Here is an 18,662-nt window from a genome sequence, read left to right as displayed (position 1 = left end):
GTATTGGACTTGCATTGGTAATGGAGGGGCTACAGGAGTGACTTCTGTGACAAGCTACCAGAAACTTCCTCAAAATCCAGCAGAGCCAATTCCAGGCAGCTCCAAGATGGATGGGCTGGCCAGTGCTAGGCCAATTAGAAATGGTGGTAACAGCTCTGTGATAACATGTTTAAGAAAAAGTAATAATTGCACAGATGTAATGGCAGCCAAGGAAGAGCAGAGTGAGAATGTGTGAGAGGAACAGCCCTGCAGACACCAGGGTCAGTGGAGAAGGAGGGGAGGAGGGGAGGAGGTGCTCCAGGTGCCAGAGCTGAGATTCCCTGCAGTCCATGGTGCAGCCCATGCCCCTGCAGCCCATGGAGAACCACAGGGATGAAGAGATCCACCTGTAGCCCGTGGAGCAGGCTCACACTGGAGCAGGTGAGAGGAGGCTGTGACCTGTGGAAGGCCTGTGCTGGATCAGTCTCCTGGCAGGGACCTGCCGAGCCATGACGAGAGGATCCCATGCTGGAGCAGGTTTCCTGGTGGGACTTGTGACCCTGTGGAGAATGCATACTGGAGCAAGCTGTGCCTGAAGGGCTGCCCCCATGGAAGAGTGACAATCTCACACTGTGGAGAGCTGTTGCTCATGGGATGGACTCGTGCTGGAGACATTTGTGGAGAACAGTCTCCCATGGGAGAGGCCCCATGCTGGAGCAGGGGAACTCCTCTCCCTGAGCAGTAACAGGAGCAACCTGTGATGAACTGGACATAACCCTCATTTCCTGTCTCCCTGCACCACTGGAGGAGGAGGTAGAGCTGGGAAGCAGGGAGAGGTGGGGGGAAGTGTTTTTAGATTTAGTTTACTTCCCATCATCCTGCTTTGATTTTGTTAGCAATAAATTCAATTAATATCCCTGACTTGAGTCTGTTTTGCCAGAGGCAGTATTTGATGAGAGATCTCTCCCAGTCTGTATCTCAGCCCATAAACCTTTTGCTCCATTTTCTCTCCTGCATTCACTTCTGGAGCAAAATGACAGAGCAGTTTTGGTGGGTGCCTGGCGTTCAGCCAAGATCAGCCTGCAACTCTACTAGACTAAATGGAAATATGCTTACTTCTTTATAAAATCCTGGGTCAAAAATACGGTTGAAAAATGTTTAAAGACACAAATATCTGAAAAGAAACAAAATCACTTTTAATACAAGATACAACTCTGGTTTTCCTTCTTCCCAAGCATTTGGCAAGCTATAGATGCTTATCTGAGCCATATAACCAAAGCCCTACAGATTCTGTATATTGTTAGTGTGACTTTCCTGAAAAACAAACCAGATATTATTGATCCAGACCTTGTTCAGTAAGCAGGTATTTTCTTGCTTCTCTTAGACTGTTCACTGTCCTCTCCATTTTAAAGATGTTGATGCTCTTTTGTCAGAGAAAATACTATCTCCTGTACTTGATCATTGGACTACTAAGTGATAAAATATCTTTTCAGATCTGGGGGGAAACATGCCAATTTCAGTATGGAACCTTATGAAATAACAAATCATATTTTTCCCACTCATACATTACAGAAATATATTTTTATATAGACAATCATTTATCATAAGATTTAAATTTTTTTAATCCTATGTGTATGGGTTCAATTAATTAATAAATTGATAAATAGAGATCCAGTCTGGCAGTAAAAGCACCATGGGTGAGTTACCAGTTCAGAGGACAGATACAACTCAGAAACTGTGATCCAAGTTCTGTAAATAAATGCTGTGAGCTAATCTAGGTGATCCATCTTGTGCTGTATGCCTGAGGGTTTTTTCCCTTGGAAACACTTGTAAAAGACTCACTCTTATTGCAATATAACAGATTTTCAATCCTCAAATTCTGTAAAATAAAATTGTTATTGAGGTTTAGGTAATTCTTGTTGGTGAATACCAGCAATGCAAAATGTTATTACTGTTTAGTATTAGCTAAGTCATAAGGCTGAGACCTGTAGAAGCTCAGGTTTACAGTTATCATGCAGAATCACTCTTCTATGTATGTTAAAGCATTGTGGGGCTCAATACTATGCAACAGTAAGCTTTGACACCATGACACATGCACTGAAACCCAAAGTTCAGAATTTTCAGTACAGCAGTATCTTTGAATCTTTTGTAGCACAGCTGTCCTGTGAATTTCTTTTTCATGTTTTAATAGGGTGAAATCGTGTTTTGCAATGTTTTAGTCAAATTGCACAGGACCTCAGTGGCATTGTTTCAGTGGCATCTGGCATTATGAACAGCACCGTAAAGGAAATATGTTGGCACACAGAGATTCTACACAACCCTGGCTACTTACTGTCAATACTTAACCATGGATAATACCAAATATAACAGATTTAGATGGCTTTTAAATTAAAATTTTTGGAAAACACTTCTAGGTGACTCAAAACTAGTTGAAGAGGTGCGTCTGAATTTCTGAAGCGTTGTTTCTAGAGCAATTGCATCAGAACTGAGAAATCTTACTTTTTGATTATGGGAAGCTTGGAAAAGACCAAAATTCTGATGGTTGTCCCTTTGACAAGAAGTGTGAGCACATCTTCTCCCTTTCACTGCATAACTCTGCAGGAATAACATGTTTTGCTCACAAATGGCACTTGAGGAAAATATCCTACCAAGTTAATGCATAGAAGACGTTTGTAACCGGCAATTTCATTTCTTTTTCAAGAGGTTTTAGGTGATGTTTAGGTGCATGTGAGGGTGTGAGGAAGGGAGGTGTGGAACTAAGGAAGTGTGAAATAGAGAAACATACATGTACACATGCACATGATGTTTTGGTCATATCCACAGGAGTGGCAGAACACTCCTGGAATTCATCCTCTAATCATCCCAGAGAAAAAACTGTCTGGTGAGACCTTCTGCATAAGCAAGATATACAGAAACCATTGCAAAATTAATAAAAAATCTCTAATAAACTGTTGTAATTGTCTTCTATTGATTCCATATTTTCTTTGGTAAGAGAGAAAAGTCAGGTTACTTAGTTTAATTTGTTCACTTCTCTCTGGAGAACTGATCTAAAATCTCTGAAGGGAAAGAATTAATCTACCCTACAAAATCAGATACCTGTAAAAACAATTATATAATTATAATTCTATTTCATACTGCTTTTCACTGTGGGTAAGAAATACCTAATATTATATAAAATATTTTTAGGTGAGATTAGCAATACCTGCATGATTTTATAATTTGAATGTCTTGCTCGGGTTAGGACTCCTTTCTCTTTTAAAACCGAAACAAATAATATCTAGCCCAGAAAATATGTACCTGCAGATAATATTGATAACAGGAAGTTATTTTTTTAATTTAATCCTTCATGTCATATTTCACAAGTTATATTAGTCAAAAAAATACTCATACATCTTGGCATCTATTTTCTTTCATAAATCTTTCTGGATCATGTAGTATCACTTATTATGTGAAGGGCAATAATGGTGAAAGGTGAAAGAAATTAGTCCTTAAAACTCCTATCACTTCAAAAAGATGACAGAAAGTAACACTAAAAATCTGCCATATAGATAAAAAGACAGTAATTGTAGGAATTTGCCTCCCGAGAAGGAGAGACTGCAAGTTTCATCCTAACATCACAGCATGTTTTAACATCAGTTGGCCTCAATATATAGACTGTTATCACCTGCTTATGAGGTTCAAGTTTGCCTTCCATACCAGAGAAGGCAAAATTGTAAATGTACTGCTTTAAGTAAAGCATTCCTTGTGTATTTGAATGAAAATGCTGGAAGCAGGTTTAACTAAGAATTACTAGAAATAACTCTATGTTTTGGATGTTGTTTCTCCTTCAGACGTGTACTTCTATATTTGCAATGTGTTTGCCTGTTTTTTCTCAATCCATGAGGAGAAAAAAGGATTGTAAATGTAAATTGGTTTGTAAATCAGAGAGAATTGCAGTCATGTGTCCAACATGTAAATATCACATTTTCATGCATATTATATTACTAAAATTAATTCATTGGATTAATTTACTTCTATACAATTTGTCCTGTCCATCAATTTTACCTTAAAACATCAAGAAGTTGTTCAAATGCAAGGTAGAACCTTCTGGTGTCAATAGGAATAATTTATTAATAATTTATTTTCACAGAATTTTAAGATAATTTTTTTCAGATAGCACTGAAACCACAACTGTAATGTTCAAGATTAAACATGCTGCAAGAAAATTTTAGGCCTGGTAATACTCTTAGTGAAAGGACATATATGTGTCAAGTAGCCCCTCTGAAGTTCATTAGTATAAGAAAAAGAATTAATAAAGAAGACCTGAAACGCAAGAAACTTAGGAAGTGAGCTGAGTAAATGTATGCTAATTGTGTTTTCCATAGCCCAATTCAAATAATAAGCTAATTCATAATTCAGAACAAGTTGACTGATGCTGGATTACCACCTGAGTAAAACACCTCTACATTCTGAAAGAGAACATGATTCTGTGTCCCTGGTGTATTTCTTCATTTATAAGCTGTCTGAATTGAAAAGGCAGATGTTTTATTCTGGGAATTGACTGCAAGGGTGATTGCTTTCAGGTGAAACACTTAATAAATTAAAATTTAGGGAGCAAGATAACCCTCCTTAGGGAGAAGAGGCGAAATAAGTAACCGTGAAAAGGAAAAAAAAAGCCTGGTGGTTTGTGTTATGTTTCTGTGCCTAATTAGATAATTAGAAGGTGGGGACTAGAGGGCCTAATATTGATTATTTTTCTGAAAACATCTTTGCTGAGAACAAAGACACAAATAGAAACAGAAAGCATTTTGGTGTGCAATCTATAATGGTCACCTTTAAGAGCTTTACGGTTGCTTTAGATAACAAAACAATGTTCTCTCTGAATTTGCAGTGCACTTTAGAGATTTGCACAAATACAGAATCGACTGTAGTTATATACCACTCAAAATGAAAAGTTTTTTAGGATGATCCTTGGTGAAGCAGCAGCAATTCAGCAGATGTTATTTTTCTTAAACATAAGCAAAGCCTACAAAAGGGAATATTAAAAACTGACCCTCAGGCAGTCAATTGAGCCAAGTGTTTTATAGTGAATTCAAATAAGAAACACATAAATATTTTTCAGTCTTGGCTCAGTTTACTCAGGTAAACTTCACACCCATATTCCTTGTTGAGGTGTTCAGGGGTTTTCCTGGAGTTGGCAAAAGAGGTTTTTGCACAGATATTTGAGAACATTCATTCACAGATGTCTCTATATGTGTTTTAGATCAAATAAACATTTGGAAGTTAAGTAAATTCTCATTTCAGGACACAAAACCATAATTTGCCATGATCCAGAACAAATTAGGCAACTGAGGAGAGCTGGTGCTTCATCCTGCATGAGGAGAGGGTGCTGTGATTCTTCTGAACATTCTCCTGAACCAGAAATTTCAGAAGAGCTGAACTGTAAATTTCAGCAATCAAAATGTCTGTATACATTAATTAGATTTTAAATTATGTACCAAGGTACAGTCATACAGTCCAAGTAGTGTTTCAAGGGATCTGGTGTTGGCTACTGTAAAAAAGAATGTAACACCCGAGCATAAGGATACAGACACTTTTATCACTGACGTGCCAGAGTAAGAAAGTGGAAAAAAAGAGAGCTTTTAGTAAACTCATAATAACAAAATAAGACCATTCTCCTCGCAATTTTCTGGTTTTTTACCATGTTCTTTTTCAAAATCACTGGAATTTACAGTTATCTTCTCTGGATACAATTGCTCATCTTTCTAAGCTGGTTTTGGGGTTTTTATTCCCAGTACTCTAAAAAGACATAAAAGCTGCATAAAGTCATATTTTTACTGATACAGGAACACATTATACATATGTTTTCTATGTTCATTTAAAAAACTGACTATTAATCTTGAGCATTCCTGTAATCAGATTCCATAATCAATAGTTTTATAAATCATTTGGTGATGATTGGTGGTGATGGTATTGTTGTTGTTGTAGTTATTATTTTATGTCTACAAAATTGTATAGCCTTCCTTTTTGTCAAACTACCTTGGAAATACCAAATGGGACAGAGTGGAAGGCTAAATTTGAGTGACAAAACTACCCATGCTTTTTTTAGTTAGAAATAAGTCTATGAAAAATTCATACAAGAAAAAAGGCTACTCTGGTACTTGGAAGCATATTTCTTTTCCTCAATTTTTTCCTGTTGTAGATAGAAGCTATTTGTAGATTGACAGGCTTCCTTCATCTTGAAAAGCTAATACTATTGTAGAATTCAATTTGGAATTGCAGCCTTCAAATATTTCTCTAGTTTAACTTTAATAAACCCACAGGGACTGTTTTACTTGAAGGACTTAAAGCAAAAATTCCTGCTTAATTTTTAACTTCCACTGAACCGTAGACCTCTAGAAGATTAAAAGCTACTTAATTTTGTCAAAATTAATCATCTTTCTATGCAACTCTTCTGCTTTGAAGGAATAGATACCATAACTGGAGACAATTAAAATAAGTCTCCTTCCAAAACATTATCTACTTTTTCCAGTTTTGATTGCCTAAAACACCTTTCTTGAGGTGTTTAAGGCAATAGAAATTTCCTTCTAGTGCGTCTAGGAAAGGCATCACTGGGTATAGATTTCCCATCAAATTTTGTCATAGAAGAGATTTTATGTGAAAAAAGCTTGAGAGATTCAGAAATAGAGAGCTCACAAATTACAGATCTCCTCAAAAATTATATGTATGAAATGGTGATTTAGGAAAGCTTTTTCTCCTCTAATTTACAATAAAACAACTATTAGATACTAAAATTTATTGACCTCATATTACATTTTCCTACCAAAATTCTTCCATTCCAGTCCACCACCCTCCCCCCCTCTCCAAATTTTTCTGGTATGCTAAATGAAAAATAACCTTTTTTTGATGTTTTGGTTTGGTCTGGTCTGGTTTTGTTTTCCAGGAAAGTGACAAGACATCTTTGCCTGTCGAGAGAAACAATCTCCCTCAATTCAATAATTCCCTCTCATCTTGAGTTACACACAGGAAGAGTTCCCATGATTTTACAGGAATATCACCCTGGAAATGCAACAGCCTGACTGGTGAGGAATGGAACAACCTGTAGCCTACGTACCACAGACCTAATACATTAAATAAGATCACAGGGTTCATCTGAAGGTTCTCTGGTCCAGCTCCCAATTCAAAGCAGGGGTAAATATGAAACGAGAAATACATTTCAAAAGCTTGATTCAACATTAAATTTATAAAACCCCCCACAATTTTTAAACAGACAAAAGAGAATGCATTCCATTGCATTCTCCAGAACTAATAGAGTGTTAAGCTTGCTCTTCTGCCTTTCATATATTTCACTGATGACTCCTAGAAGCCCTCCTTAATGTGGCTGGTGACAATATGCATTTATCAATTTTAATATGATCAGTTTAAAAAGATGAGGTTTAGTGTTTTTAGCATTTTTGTATATCTTCAGTATTTTTGCTCTATGCCTTATATTATTTACCATCAAAAAATTACATCTTCTTTGATTTCAACTTTAAAATGTCATTTTCTTTCCACTTTGATACACTTTCAGCATAAGTCTTAACAATAATTCAACATTTGTTCTTCACAAACCACTTTCCATTAAACTACTGACTTTAAAATTAAGTTAAAATAAAGACAATACTGAAACTGTTTCACTGGAGACTTAATCAGTTTTCTGTGTACAAGTGGGATCACACAGACTAGTAAATAAAGTTTATGATGCTTATACCAGTCATAAATCATGTCCAGTTAAATAAAATTTACTTAGGACACTCTGACTCTCAGATAAAAATTATTTCTTTAAATTACTAGCAATGTATTGTTCATGACCTTTTACTAAGCTACTGTTTCAAAAACTAACTAAAGTCTATTCTTGAGTGATTTTAAATATATGAAGGAAAATTTAAATAATCGATAATATTATATAATGTGTTTCTTTTATTTCTTGCACAAGTCAGTGTGAAGTTCCTATAATTTTAAGTAAATGGTACTCTTGGAATGAATGAATATGTTATTAATCTTAACTCACATAAAAATCCATAAAAATTTTTGGCTTCCTTTCATTCCAGCTCATAACCATATGCAAAATTAAATTACTACAATGTGATAAATTTAATAATTTCGTAATGATGTAATCAATTTAAACTGCTCGGTATGCTGATAAAACTTGTGGATGAGATCAAGCCTGAAGTACCTGAATTTTGAATTACAAAGTCAGATATTGAAATAAGTCTTCATGAAAGAATGGTCTGGTGTCTGATGGACTTTGATGAAAGTGGTAACACACAAATGTGATCAGTAGAGGGGAAATCAGATAAATATCAAAAGACTACCAACCTATGAAAAAAAGTACATAGCTCTAGAGTAGATCCCAGAATTAACAAAGATCAACCATGTGACTCTGCTGTAAGACAGTAGAGGCAAACATAAGTTGCAGATGTTTCCTATCAGCTAAACAGCCTAGACAAGGAAATGAATTAACATTTTGCATATCTAGAAATAGATATGTTTTTAATTAGCCAATACCAATGCCAGTGTAAGGACTTCAGCTTGAATAGTCTGTACAAAAAAAAAAAAAAAAAGGTGTCAGGGTATAATAGTTCTTTAGCCCTTTGGCCTTTTATGAATTAGTACCAAAAGAAAATGCATTTGCCACTTATTCCTATATATGGGCAGAGAGGAACTAAATGCCCTCTTTTAATCTTTTTTAAAAAATCTTTTCAGACACCCAGTCTCATATCCACCTACAATATTCCTACAGCTCTCCCAGGGCAGAACTATGTGATACTTAACAATTGGAAAGCAGAGGTCACTTTATAGACAGCAGCCTTCCTGTAAGTCCATTCAGCTTTTTCACTGTTCTAAAACCACAGGCGTTTGCAACGTCTGTGAAATGTGAATGTGAAATCTTCCAGAAGTCTCTCTGGTATGGGTAACTCGAACTCAGCTTGAGCAATATCCTAAGTCATTTACCATGGCTGTCTTTATCACAACTGATCTTAAGTATATGATTTTGGAAGTCCTCCTGAAAATTATTTGCCATTTTCCTAACAATTTCTTTAAAAGCTATTTTGCCTAAGGTTTCATTAAAGGCTACTAATGCAAGACACTGGGATCATTTTAAATTCACAGCCTTCCCATGAAAGAGAGACTCAATTAAACCACAGTCTCTGTATGTTAAATGGAATTTCTTGAATCCCCTAATCAATTATTTAAATTATAACCTTATGCCCTTCTTTGCTTCTATTTACTCCTATTTAATGTTTTTTTCTTACTTTATCGTTTCGTTCTGTTACTAAGTGTTGTGTGTGTGACATTTATCTCACATTTATTCACAAAGTGCTTAAAGTTCATTATTGACCATGCATAATCAATGTATGCTAATTCTCTTTGCTTCTGTTTCTGTCATTACTGCATTTTAAATTACACAAACAAGAGCTCAGCATCTACAAACTAAGGCTTTAGGAAAATACATCATCTTGGAAAAAAGTTAGGCCTTCTAAATGTATGCTCTTTCCTCAGGAAATAAAAAATGGAAACAAGCTGGAGCATTTGTTAAAGACAACATTATTCTTTCAGATCTACATGGCTGATCTTAACTCCATTACCCTGCTCACCTTTTCTGCACAGATCTCTGAGCATGAAAGATATACAGAACACACTATCAAAGGTGAGATCTGCTTGGTAGGATCTGAAAAAAATATTGCTTTAAACTGACTGTCCAAAGCTTCAAGATCCGAACATGAAATAAAGCTCCGTTTTAAGTAAGCTAAGAAAACAGTTCCTACTTACAGCTTACCAAAACCAAACACTGACACATTCTTCATCATTCTGAGCAAGTGGAAAATTCTTCAATATTCCTAAAGAGCACATAGGCCTTTTTCTTTTCCAATACTTAAGTTTTGCCACCCAAAGCTAAATTGACCAGCTGTGAAGTTTTTTGCTATCAGAACTAATTCTAAATAAAGGCCAAGAATAACCAACTGCTGCTTCAAATCATTACCTTGTATCTGTCTCACCAGATACAAATGGTAGAATCATCACAGACACTCATCACAGCATCTTAAAATCTCAAGTGTAAGATTCAGAAGTCCTGTAGTTGCTGCAACACCACCATTCAACATCTTCTGAAATTTCAGCATGCCATTATCCCTTTTGCACCCATATGCAGAAGAAAAATCTAAACATGTGACTCTCATGCATGATAGAGAGGGAGAGCAGCTGTAGGCAGAGAAGTCTGATCAGTCACGATGCTGTGACATCTCCCTACAGTGCTGAATGAGGAACTGAAGGGTCAGAATATGGACAGCGAAGCAAAGACTTCCTATCACTACAAATTGTTATGTTTTCACTGAAGAGATCTAAGTTCAGAAATGCCCAGATGATGATGATGTATGTCACACATCACACTTACTGGCTAAGAATTCAATTGTATGGCTCATATGGGACCAATAATACAAAGGAAGACCTTGAAAAGAGACATCTCCCCTCAGAAATGCCAGTGTCTACAGCTCCTGTTTCAATACGCATAAAATGCTGAAACCTTGGCAGTTTTTCGTGAGCTTCAATAGATCTTCTACATGTCTATTGCCTTAAAATAAGTCAAAAAGCAATTAGTCCTCTATTTAGGCTTGGAATTTTAGGAGCCACTGCTTAAGTACTTGATACCAGCTTTTAACTGTGGTGGAAAAGTAGATAAATAAGAATTCATAGTACTCCCACAATGTGTTGATTTTAAGACCTTGGGCTTTGGTCTGTAAACTGAAAGTACTCCTTTTTCCTCCACTCATCTGCATTACCAGTACAAATAGGAAAAATTATTTTAACAGTATCATCAGCCATACTCATCACAGCATCTTAAAATCTCAAGTGTAAGATTCAGAAGTCCTGTAGTTGCTGCAACACCACCATTCAACATCTTCTGAAATTTCAGCGTGCCATTATCCCTTTTGCACCCATATGCAGAAGAAAAATCTAAACATGTGACATCAATTACTTTCTCAGTATTACTCACAGGTACCATTAAAACACATTTTCAAAGGAGAATGGGACAGCAAACTGGGACATTGCAGAAACTATAAGTCTGATGAATGCTTACCCCAGAATTAATGGAATTCATGGAAAAGTAATTTGGAATCTTTATTAGTTATGCAAGGAAAGGGAAAACTTTTAGGTATGATTTTTTTTATTTTTTTTCAAAATGTTATTGACAGAACTAATTTTAAAGTCTCTCTTCTGGGGAGTGGTTTCCACTGAAAAATGAAAATCCATGTCTCCAAGGACTGTAGAGATATTACACTTTGAAAAACTAACCTAGTGCCTTCCAAAAAATGGAACGAGTGAAAAAGATCTCATCAGATCAGATGCTGTTACCTTGTGAATATACAAAAAAAGGCATAAAAATTGTAAATATAGAACTCAGTGTTACCAACATACTGGCCATGCTGTTTCTGCCAATCCCATACTAGAAGAACAGATGCGGCAGCATATAAGAAACAAAATATGTTCCACAAAATAAAATGTCATAATCATATGCAGGTCTCAAAATTTACTGCTTTTTCATGTCAGCTTCAGTTGTCAATGTCTTCTGACATTACCTTTGAGACAATTGTTTTAAACCAACAGAAAAAAAAGCACAGTTTTATGTTCTCGAAAGAATGTGTCACAATACTTAATTCTGATATTGGAGTTGGCTTGAATAAAGCATTTGAATTTAAAAGTATAAAGTGGAAGCAAAATAAAGAGTCAAAACTACCTCTCCATTACTAATTGTATTGTGTTTGTATATAATACAATCTAATTTATAAAGTCCCTTGTCACAGAAGCTTATCAAGGCACTTCACACCCTGAAAGGAATTATACATAAGCTCAGTAAAAAGCCATCTTTAAAAGAGTCTTTAATCTTATTTTGAAACATTTAACAAGGGAATGAAATAAATGGTTTTTAATGCACTCAGACCCAGAAGTCTTGTATATATTTGTCTTTTGAATACAGAATTCTCAATAAGGGTGAATGCAGTAGAGCAACTTCAGTATCACAGTATTTGTTCAAGGTCTCTGCTGAATATCATGAATTAGTCCTTCTTTCCTTTCTGTTGACCTTCTCTTCATTTATGGCTACATAAGGTCAAAGACTGACATCCCAGAGCAGACTAAAGCCCTTTTAGTTCTTCCTGGAGTAAATCCCATGTCTGTCATCATCGCTGTCTGCATCCTCCAAGCTCCATCAACCTTATTTCAGGAGGGTCAACCTAACGTGCAAAGTGGACTGTGGGCAATCCTATGTTCAAGATGCAATTAGTCATTAGTCCTTGCTAGGCTACTGAACAGTTTGCCAGTCATGCCACTTGTTTTTGTTGAGGCTTATTACCTGGGAATCAAACAGACCGCACAGGTAAAATCTTGGCTCAAGTGGAATCCATCTCTTTTGCCTGAGTGCTGCTGCTGCTCTGAGTGAGTCTCACTACTGATATTCTGCTTTTTATAATGCATGTTTATTTGGCAGTGCAATGTAAGATTCCCACACCATTTTGGAGGCAAGCACAGTCCAGCCACAGTGCTCCACCTGTACCAGCTGAGTCAACAATGCCCCACTGCACTTCCTGTGAGGAAAGGGGTTGATGCTCTGTTCCACACTGCCATGGCTAAAACCTGGGTATGTGAATGAGCCTGTCTGAGGTGATTTGCAGTAGCACTGCACCATACTGCAGTCTGCCAAGCTGATAAGCCCACAGTCTTGACTGCCATCCACCCACACATCTTTGCCTTCCTCCTGTTGGGGAGTAAATAGTAATATAGACTGTTGTGAAGTGTCCATCAAAATCACTTTAAAAAAACTGGTTCCATATGTTCCATTCTCTTTTTATGGCTAACTGAGACATTCTTTCTTGCAAGGACCTAAAAGTAAGAGTAGTGAAATTCTACGTTAAGACAAAAAGCTAAGTTATGCTAAAGAGATCTGAACTCATGCTTCTGAGAACCTAAAGAAACTGGGTACTGGAGCAATGTTCAGGTACATGTGCAAGCTCCTAATGCCCTTGCAGAAGATTTACATCCTCTGAGAAGTGCTAGATCACATAGGTAATTCTGTCTCTGGCCATGCAACACATTGCAGTACCAGTTCTTTCCTGATAGCTGGAAAAGCAGGGACATTACAGAGCACACAGCACTAGGGTGGAGGTGTTAGACTGGGCCCATACATCATCTGTAGTATAACTACCTCACCAGTGCAGTGCTGTGCACAGTCTGTGAGCCAGCATTGAAGCACCCTTCCCAGCTTTATAACAAAATTTTTAACATGGTAGTGACCCATGTGCCTTAGACAGCTAGAAGCTGGCATAAGACCAGTTTCTGTGTGTCTGTGCCTTTGTTACATGTCAGCTTTTCATGATAAATTTCAGGGATGCAGCAACTCTTGCAGGAATGAGCCTTCTGAATCCAGAGATGACGGACATTTCAAATTCTGTAACAGTTCTCAAACACTTTCCTCCTCTGCACACAGACAAAACTTCATCAAATTGGTTTTTCTCTCTTATGCAAATCCCATCCTGTCAGGACCAAACCCTTCTAATAGCACATGAAAACAACTCATGAGCAACTGCCTCCTGACAGCACAGGGAGGAAATAAGTGAGTATCAGTTATCTGTAGTAGGCACTCACTATTTAGCATCTCTGTTCCCATCACAACGATCCCAGCGAGCCGCATTTTAAAATTTCTTGTATTTTAAATTTCTTTTCCTCTGTTACTATCTAACCTTTTCATCCAGTTCTTTTGCTTAGCTTTTTATTCTTTTCTCTGTTTGGTTTATATTTGCTGTATCTCTTTCATACTCACCCCTTTTTGTTTCCTCGCTTCAACTTATTCTGCATTTCCTTGCATTTTTTAGGTCTTTCTGTTGTCAATGTCTGTAGAGCTGCTGATGCTCAGCTTTTCCCTTAATTTGAGATGAACAGAGGAAAATTAATTACGTTCGATGTTGAACATATGCACACAATAAACACCCAACTTTTAAAAGATGTCATGGAAGCATCTGCTATGTTATATTTTTATGATGGGTATAAAACTGAAATAATTGGTATTTACTTTTTATTTTCATCTTCAGATGTCATTTCTGCCCACCCCCTCTATTTCCACTTAAAAACATAGCACTACATTAAAGTTAAATTGACATTTAAAAAGTCAATTTTAAATCTTTTTTTTTTTTAACTCCTGAAATTAAAACATTCCCAAGGTAAAAATAATCTTAACTACTACTAAGTTTTATGCCCTCTCTTGAACTCTACACTCACTACTGACTACAGTTTAAAATCTATGATCATAAAGGTCTTTACTACCTGTTGGTGTGTATGTAAGTGGAAGGCTTTTGTGCCTGACTACTTAAACTGAACTGACATACCTAATAAAACAGGCATTGAAAACTCAGTAAAGGGTTTCTTGGCACCCCAAGAAGTGAGTGGGATCATAACATAATTAAAATACATAGAAGGCAACTCTGAGTCAGCAAGGCAGCTACACTACTTGGTCACCGTCACTTGATTACTCTTGAAAGCTGATAGAAATCAGAAACAGTGATTGCCCACCCCAGGCATGAGATATCTGGCTGCTCTAGGAACATAATCACTGTGTTGCAGGAGGTGTAATCAACAGCTACCTATAATCTCTGTGATAGCTGTAAAAAAGTGTTAATGAAATATTCATGCAGATAACTGTCATAGGCATAAAACATCATAACTAACTCCTTTTTAGTAATGAATACTTTATTGGACCACCCTGTTCCAACTTATTTTCCTACAAAAGCAATTTTGGTTCAGTTGCTGATTCTTCCTAGACACTGTGAGCAACAACCCAATGAAAGTATCACTGTTGAGTCAAACTCCTAAGGAAGTAAGGATCAGATGTTGGAGCCTGCTGAACCCTGGAGAAGATGGCAGAATTTAGTGCCCTGAATACAATTCACATTTTAGAGATAGTTCCTTTTGTTTATAATATATTGGCAAAGTTTTCATTCTGGAAAGGCAAGAAATTAGATATATAGGTGGTTCATTCTCACTCCTACTTTAATGCCTCAGAAAAATATCAGAGAGGAAGGATTTTGCTTAGCAAGGGCATTAGGCTGACCTAACAACTACCTCTAAGTCTTAGGAAGTTTAATCTCTCTCTGCATCGCACTTCAGAACAATAAGAAATGCAATAATTCATTTCTGCTTTACTTACAGACTGAATTAACATTCATTAACATGAGGCACATTTGTATATATATTTTGCAAGGTACATCAAGTATTTGTGAAACATATACATAAATATAAATGTAAATGTAATGTAAATATAAAAGTTTATAATTATAAACATAAATATAGTTATATATATATAATTTTTAGATATATACATAAATTTAAGCAACATGGTAGTGTCTAATTCTGAGACTTCAACTGGAATGACAGCAGACAAAAAGTATAAAAACCTCCAGATTTTTACTAAGGATCAAGAATCCAACCCAATCCAATCAATGGAAGATTCCTAAAAGAGGTAAGAAACTCAGAAAATTATGCTGCTATTTTGCCCACAATCAGTTTAACTAGGATCGAGATTATTTTGTATAGAACAATCAAGAGCTTTGCTTATATAGCATTGCATATGAACCTTTATGAAATTTTCCTTTGATTAGAACATTAAACTTATTATCTTTAAAGCCTGTAGTCCTCACTGCCTTGATAGAAAGTATTTAATTTTCAACTGCTTTTTGAATTTCATTCACCAATTCAGTTATATTAAAACTTTTGCTGTATTAAATGAGCAAATATGGAAAATATTTTTAAAAACAGGAGTATTCTGGATAATATGTCCAATGATTATATCAGGTACCGTTTCAAATATACCTCTTGACTCATGATTTAGCCACCCACAGTTCTACTGTCATTTCAATAGCTTTACCAGAATAGCAGGAGATTCATCTGTTACCCAAAAGAAAATCTAAGATTCCCTTAGAGCATCTTAAAATATAAAATACCAACTTAGCTGAGAAGAAGTAAAAGACAGATCCATAAAATAAATTCAAAGGCTCCAAGCAACCTTGCTCAAAACACCCTGCTCAGCTACTGCCTGCTCTAGAGACACTTACACCTGATAGATACTCACCATTAAAAGTTATCAGGCTACCTAGAGGCACCTAGAGCTGTGCCCAGGAGTGTTTCAAGTCACTGCATCCATAAATCACGAGCTCCCAGTCCAGGAGGTGGCTGGCAGCCAGGATGCAGTAGATCTCTGCTAGCCACGTCAGAGCTACTGCAAATGCACCAGAGAGGAGCTCCCCAGAGCTAGACTCGTTAAACATATGCAGAGCAGACTAGGATGAACCTGAGATCACGAGCAGGACCTCGCTCTACATCAGGGTCACAGGCGGAGCAGAGTGGTTGCAGCGATGACACAGAGCTGCTGCAGACACTCATGCAGGGAGCCCAGGCACCCCGACACTCCCCTGACTCTGCCACGCTTCAGCAGTAGCTGTGCTGGGGAACTCAGAGCAAGTCTCACACTCCATATTTCAGGATTCACAGATGAAGTAGCAATGAACTCCTCTTCTGCTCAGGAATCTGCTTGATGTGATGAGCCTGCTCTGAAAATATTTACCACAGTTTATCGAGTCAGCATCATATACAACATAGAAAACAGGCACAGGTGGCACTTCAGCTCTTCACCATAAGCTAGTGTTTTGTGCCGTAGTGAGGAATGGGTTGGTAAAATTCTTTTTTCCAAATCATCTGTCTTCCCTTCCTGGTGAATTCCTAAAAGCTAGATATATAGCTTTAGGTTTAGGTTTATTGATATACTTACTTCAATTGCTCCCCTTTCTCTTTCAGAGGACTCTGAAATATTAGTGTGCCAAAACATAACTCCATGAGGAGAAGCTGGTCTTATCCACATCCAAAACAGCTGCCAGAATAGAAGCTGTACGCTTCCCAAGGATTTGTGGGCTTGACTGTCCTCAGGCAAATAAGGAGTATCAATTTTCCATATTCTATTTGAGTAATGTAAATAGTTGGCACACCAGCTAATAAAAGAGCCTTCGCTGTTATAATTACCTCTTTGGGCACGTATGCCAACCAATTAAAAAAAAATTTATAAAGATGAAAAACGAGTTACAGACTAAATCCCAAGAGCTGTAATTCAGAAGATCCCTGCTGGCCTGCCAATAGTTTTAGCTTATATTCTGAAAGCCCCTGTTTGTCAGAAGATGTGGATTAACAGGCAAAGCTGCATCATCCAAGGACACTGAAAATGCCAGGTTTTTCTCTTGGTGTCCTGAAACAAACACAGATAAATTCAGATGCCTGTGCACTTACCTCTGTTCAAAAGCAGACATATCTCCTGCCTCTAGTCTTCAATCCTGACCTGTATTTATACCAGAAGCTGGTTTGGTCAATTTAAAAAAGGTCTTTGGCCAATTAGCTCTTTTTTAATATACTTAATCTTTTGAAAAAATAATCTGGAGTCAGAATACTCAATACTGTCCAGAAAAAAAATAATCTCAATATTAGTCCACTACCATTAGTACCATTAGTCTGGTAATATGATAATATGAATAAAATAATCACCATGTTTACACTTTCAACAAAGCACCATACGAGAGTCAACTAATTATTGTTAATTAAAAAATCATCTTCAACCTGCCTCTTCTCTGGATGTGTGAGAACCCATCATCTGATTTTATAATGATTAAATTATAGAAGTGTTTTTGAAGAATAAATGCAGTAACAGGGCATAAAATACTGAAAGCAATGTAAGAGCAGTTAATTATGTTGTGCAATATATTATGTGGTTGTAAAGCAGTCAGCACCAAGGGATAACGTGAATGGAGATTCAGTATTTTATTACCTTCAAAACCCTTCTGTTTACACTGTCAGCACAGTAGCCTGAAAAGACTCAGTTTGCAGAGGCAATTTTGTGTCATGATAATCATGGATTGTGGACAGTAACCTCTGTCCATAGCATGAATTGGGGATGCAGAACTATGCTGTTTGTGCAACATTGGCTCTAAAAATTTTCTTTTTAGCACTTTTTAGAACTGAGTAATCATTATTTCACAATTCTCTGGGCAGTCGAGGAGCTTAGGACATCTGACACACAGCTTGTGTGTACTGTCACAAGTCATTATGAGATGAATAATAGATTTTATGTATTTGAGATTAGATATGTGGCAAGTGTGGAAACGTTATTTTTCTGATATGTCTCGGTAGAATTAAACTAGTTGCCAGTCAAGTCTCAAATATCTTTTTTGCTTAAATCAAAATAACATATTTCAAATAAATACAAATATAAATATAAACATTGAAGCAGACAACAACAAAAGAAAAGCGGGGGGTTGTGTTTGCTTCATCTATTCTAAAATGCATTCTGGATGTTTTCATAAATGACTATTTTGGAAAAAATAAATAACCATGCAAGACACAAAAATGAATATGGGATAATTTTTCAGCAGATCCAAAGAATATTTAATATAAGGATATTTTTTTGTAGATACTTTGGAGGTATTAAATTTGGGGGGGAGCGGGCAGGGTGGGAGCCCTCTGAGCTATTCAAGTACCTGTGAAGTGTTTTCATTCAAGCTGAAAGGGTTCTGTGAGCATCCATTTGTCTTGTAAGAGGCATTTAATGGAAGAGGTTCAAGAAAGGGAAAGATCTAGAT

General features: G+C 36.6%; 1 long non-coding RNA gene across 2 annotated transcripts in view; it reads right to left on the bottom strand.

Annotated features, from left to right (window-relative positions):
- The window catches only part of LOC111925006 (uncharacterized), an 80,064-nt gene extending 63,734 nt beyond the window's left edge, over nt 1-16,330 (bottom strand). For both annotated transcript variants that reach the window (XR_015288217.1, XR_002861991.2), the window contains exons 1-2: nt 16,115-16,330; nt 13,814-13,913 (exon numbers count right to left, since the gene is read on the bottom strand). This is a non-coding gene — a long non-coding RNA (uncharacterized LOC111925006). The remainder of the gene's footprint in view (nt 1-13,813; nt 13,914-16,114) is intronic.
- Between the last annotated feature and the right edge of the window lie 2,332 nt (nt 16,331-18,662).

This window comes from Cyanistes caeruleus, chromosome 1 (assembly GCF_971803275.1).
Source record: "Cyanistes caeruleus chromosome 1, bCyaCae1.hap1.1, whole genome shotgun sequence".
In the NCBI taxonomy this organism is placed as follows: domain Eukaryota; kingdom Metazoa; phylum Chordata; class Aves; order Passeriformes; family Paridae; genus Cyanistes; species Cyanistes caeruleus.
Note: the sequence above shows the minus strand (reverse complement) of the source record. Positions and strands in the feature narration are given on the sequence as shown.